Below are 5,244 nucleotides of genomic sequence, written 5' to 3'. Positions count from 1 at the left end.
AACAACATCTTGGGAAAAGTTTTTGATGTACATAGGGACTTAATTTTCAAAAGGTCCCAATTGTCAGTTTTGCCTTCTCCTCATTGTATCTTTCTGAATATATTTGCAAGCCCATTTATGCCATAGGCTAGGGCATCTGAAAGTTTGGTCCTATTTTGTCTCTTAAGGTCCTTATGGTTTTGGGCTTTACCACTAAGTCTCTGATTCACTTTGTGTTGATTTCTGTGTATCGCATGAGATGTGGATCCTGTTCCAGCTTTTTGTAAAGTGATATCCAACTGTGCCAGCAGCATTTATTGAAGAGATTGTCATTTCCTCATTTAATATGTTTTGATTTCTTGTCAAATTCTAATTGACTGTGGGTAGATGGGTTGATTTATGAGTTCTTGATTCTATGTGTCTGCCCTTGTACCAGTATTATGCTGTTTTAGTTACTACAGTTGTGGAGTAGGTTTTGAGATCAGGGAGTGCTATGGCTTCAACTTCATTTTTATTTTTCAGAAGAGCTTTGCTTTTTCAGGGTATCTTTCCCTTCCAAATAAACATTTGAAATAAAAAAAATATGCAAGTGCTATTTCACCAATGTTAGTCACTTCTTTCCTGCTCTATTCTGGGTGCTCTGGCTTCAGGATAGCAACTTAAATGCATCAATTCTTCTCCTTTGAATTATAGTGGGAGCCTCCTCCTAATGATATGCTATTATATACTTCTACATAATGTGACTTCATGCAGTAAAACATGGTTTATAGGATACCTGCTGCTGTATGGTTGGTGTCCATGTATATTGTCATATTTTGCATTTACTGTGTGTGGGTTGGCATTTTATAGGAAGAGTCTCTGTTAGAGCTAAACAATTGCCCAACAAAGGCTGAAGCAGTTGCTAGCTGAGAGTTGGCACTGCCCGAAGCCTTTTAGAGGACTCTTTAAACTACAAGAACAACATCAAACGAGATGGTGGATGGACAGCTTCACTAACAGCCTGTTTGGATAGCATTTTCACACTTTGAGATAAAAATGTTCTGAAGAGTTTGTTTAGGTCTGCTAATGAATATCTCATCCCACATGGGAAGGGCACACAAGGGGATGCTGGGCAGACAACCCTTCCACAAACTGGCCCACCTCTTGTGTTCAAGTGCTATGTGCACCCTGTCTGCAGGGCAGGGGGGCTGCCTGAGATGGCACTGACTCTTTTAAAACTCTGGTTTGGCTGTTGCTGGTTGGCGATTTGTTTTGTTTGGGTTTGGGTTTTAACTATATGAAACAAATGAATCCTCACTTTCAGTCTGAGTTTTTAGCACATGGGTGCAAAATTAAATTAGATCCCTGTTTATTTAGTAAACACTAAACTATTTAGTAAACACTAGTTTATCTAGTTTTGAGATTTTTAAGAACTCTCCTTTCTAGAAACTTTATTAGGCTGAAGCTTTACAGGGACTATAAAATGAAATGGTTTACAAATAAGTATGTTTTGCTGCATCGTATGATCATTTTAATTTGTGAGGGTTTTTTTAAACAAAATCTTTGAAGTATATGGGCCCTTACATGTTCACAAGATCTGCCGGGTCAGGTCCCTCATTTGCATTTTTGTTTTTTCCTTAGCTCAAAATAGATTTGATTGAAAAACATAATTTGGCACAAGATTAATCCATAATAGGATTTTATTGCTTCTGTTATTAAAAAAAATAAACAACGCTATGCTTTGAGGTATGATTAGCAAGCAAATATAGCAGCTACTTTTCAGATATGTCTCATTTCATTTTCTTTTCTATCCACTCAGTGGATTCCGCATTGGTGGATGGGTGCACTGAAGTATAAGGTTTCATTCATTCCTCCACGAATCTACTAAGAAACTGGAAATTTAATGATCTTTTCATTTGTCTAGATTGCAACAAGTGAGTCCTTAGAGTTACCAGAATGTGAGGTCTAGTTACCAGAATGTGAGGTCTAGTTACCAGAATGTGAGGTCTACTTTTTTACTAAACTAGTAGGTTTGCCTAAAACAGCATCCCGTATTTGCCTAATATTGCATCCAGCAGGTATTAGAATTGTAATAAATTCCAACTTGTGCTTGAAATGTTAAGATGAAAATGTTCTAGTCTGCTTATTTTTTGGTACAGAGGTTCTGTGTATTCTCTCCATCTACTTTTGATGTTTTCTGGATTGTTCAAAATTTTGCCCATAGCATCTCTGAGTATTGCAACTCGAGGCTTGAATTTGGTTTTCTGTTCTTTCAGCATGAGAAATGCTGAGCGAGTTCTTCCCTTTTTCTTCTCTGCACATTCCATTAGAGTAGTTTGCTCTGTTCAGATCTGTTGTTCACGGGGTCGCTGTGACTCGTATTTGACTGGACAGCACCTAAAAACACCACCACCCGTCTGCCTAAGGGATCTATATGATAGGGCCCACACTTTGCTAAATCTTTTGTTGTTGTTGATTCAAACAACAACTCATAATGGAGTCAAACACAACTCATAGTGATCCTATGAACAAAAAGCCTGAAGCCTTTCTATTATTATCGTCATTTGTCAAAATTCATAGAGTTTCCAGAGGCTTGTTGTTTAGGAAATGGATGCCACTCCTGCTTCCAACTACAGTGTCTGTAATGATCCACAGAAATATCTCTTTAAAAAGAAAATTGTAAAATCTATCTATACATACAGTCTACTGGGTTATGTATGTCCCATTTATCAGACAATTCTTCCTTGCCTGACAGTGTTATATAAATCTGTCCTCACTTTAAAATAATTGAACCAACCTCTACTCACTACAAATTCTTCAAAACAGTCACCTTTACTTACTGCCAATGCGCCTTATAAACAAGCAAAAAATCTTTTCTTGCACCAAAACCAAACTCACAACTCTCAGGTCAGGTTTTCAACACTCAGGTTTCAACTCAGGTTTCCGAGGCTGTAAATCTTAACGGAAGGAAACGGCTTCACCTTCTTTTCAGAATCCAGCCACAAACCTGGTAACCAAAAGTTCAGCTGTTCAAATCAACCAAGAGAAAAGATAGATGGTCTACTTCCTTTTTAAAATTTATGTTAATATTTTATTTTATGTGTGGACTGTCAAATCGGGTCTGACTGGTACAGGAGGCAATTGCCTTCCCTGCTCCAGCACAGGATCTGGTGGATTTGAACCATGTGCCTTTGGGATTGCAGTGCAGCTTCTTGCCACTAGGCCACCAGAGCCCCCTGGATGGTCTTCTTCCTTTGAAGAGTGAATGCCTCAGAAACCCTATGGAGGGCCCCCCAAGTGAGAACCAGTTAGAAAGCAATGGATTCATCTGGTTTTGGATTACTGGTACAAGATTTGGTATGTGAAGAAGTACTGAACTCCTTACCCTAGGAACAAAGCTATCTTAGAGGCGGGGGGACATCTCTGTGTAGCTTCTGTGACCACCGCTGCAAGTGTTCCTCGTGGAACTTTTCCTTCCAATGGTTGTGTGTCACTTCAGACGCTTCAGGAGCTCAGGACTGACTTAGATGTAAGGAGCATGGATCCCAGTTTACCAGAGTGGGAACCTCTACTGAGGCATAGCTCTCTATGATTTCAGTAAGTTTTGGTCAAAGCAGGAGATCTTTTGAAAACAATATACCAATCCAATCTCAGCATTTCCTTTTCAGCCTCATAACAACAGGCCTTGATAATCCTCATTCCTTTGACCCTCAGTTTAATGAAATGTTTCTTGGGATGAATCAGGAAATCTTGTAAAACAAAACCTCACTACAATTTAAACTCCTGAATTTTCTCTACATCTATTTACATGAAAACTGGACCTCATTGGCTTCCATTGTAACTGACTCGGAAGTAAGTCTCCACTGGATTCCCAAGGCTGCGATTCCCAAATGATAAGATGCCCAGCATTCTCTCTTGTGACTGATGGATTTGAACCCTAGTCTTTGGGCTGGCCGCACAACTCCCTTCAGACCACACCACCATATTGTACCTAGAATATTGTTCTTTCCCTTACATTCTATGCTGGTGAGACCTGAGTGACTGTCAACTTAGTTTCCCATATAAATGTAAACGCATTCTCATAGAGTTGGAACAGACTCAGTGATGACCTTCAGTGGGTTTTTGGAGGCTGAATATCGCCTAGCTTTTCCCATGGAGCCACCGGTAGATTTGAACCAGCCGAGGGCCACTGCCTTTGGATTAGTAGCACAGCTCCCTACAGACTAGGCCCCCAGAGCTCCCTTCTTTTACATATTGTTGTCGTGTGTTGCTGAGTCAGAACTGACCCACAGCTGACCCTCCAGCAGGTTTTCAGAGGCAGTAAATGGCTCAGGAAGAGACTGCCCATCCTTCTCCCACAGAGCAGTTGGTGGATTCAAACCACATGCCTGCCTTGTTAGGATGTTTGATTTTAAATTGTCCACTTTGTTTCCTATAAAATTATGATCACGTTTAATGTTTCTTGATCATAAACTGAGAATTAAAAAAGTTTAAAGACAAGAAGGTCATCTTGGTGCTTAAATTTATGACCCAATGTCCTTCAAAGACAAGTTGTTAAACCAAGTAATAAGTAGCTAGAAGTCATTACCTGAAGGAGTTATGTCAGCACTATACGTGAGTAAACAGTAAAACCTGTGTAAGACAGAAACCTATCAGAAAACTTGGCAGACCTGGAAGAACAAGGCTGTGCTCTTCGCTCCAGCTTTCACGGCTTCGCTGTGTCTCACTGTGAGTGACCTACACCCATGACTAACACTCTGCAAGTGCATTTACTCTCCTAAGGTATGTATGTGGACGTACATGTATGTATGTGTTGCTGTAGGGCTTAGGGCATTACACTGCTAACTCAAAGGCTATGTCTCTCTAGAGGTTCAAATCCACCAACGATTCCACAGGAGAAAGATGGGAAAACTCCTGTGTGATGTACAGCCTCTGAGCACCCACTGAAGAGTCACCTATGAGTCTGTTTTGACTCAACAGCGATCAGAAGCAGCAATGTGTGTACATCTTCATCCATGGATGTATAAGTGTGTAATCGACACGCATGTACATATTTATATAACCTAAAAGATGAGCATGTGCGATGCTAGGCATAGAGATAATTCACAAATTTAAAAAAACATTAACCATTTTAATCAAGACAACTATGAGATATCATCTCACCCCAGTCAGAATAGCAAAATTTAACAGAACAGCAGACAACAAATGCTGGTGAGATTGTGGAGAAACTGGAACCCTTATTCACTGTTGGTGGGAGTGTAAAATGGTGCAACCACTGTGGAAGGC

This window comes from Elephantulus edwardii, unplaced genomic scaffold (genome assembly GCF_000299155.1).
Source record: "Elephantulus edwardii isolate Elephantulus edwardi_28Jun2011 unplaced genomic scaffold, EleEdw1.0 scaffold00004, whole genome shotgun sequence".
NCBI lineage: Eukaryota > Metazoa > Chordata > Mammalia > Macroscelidea > Macroscelididae > Elephantulus > Elephantulus edwardii.
Note: the sequence above shows the minus strand (reverse complement) of the source record.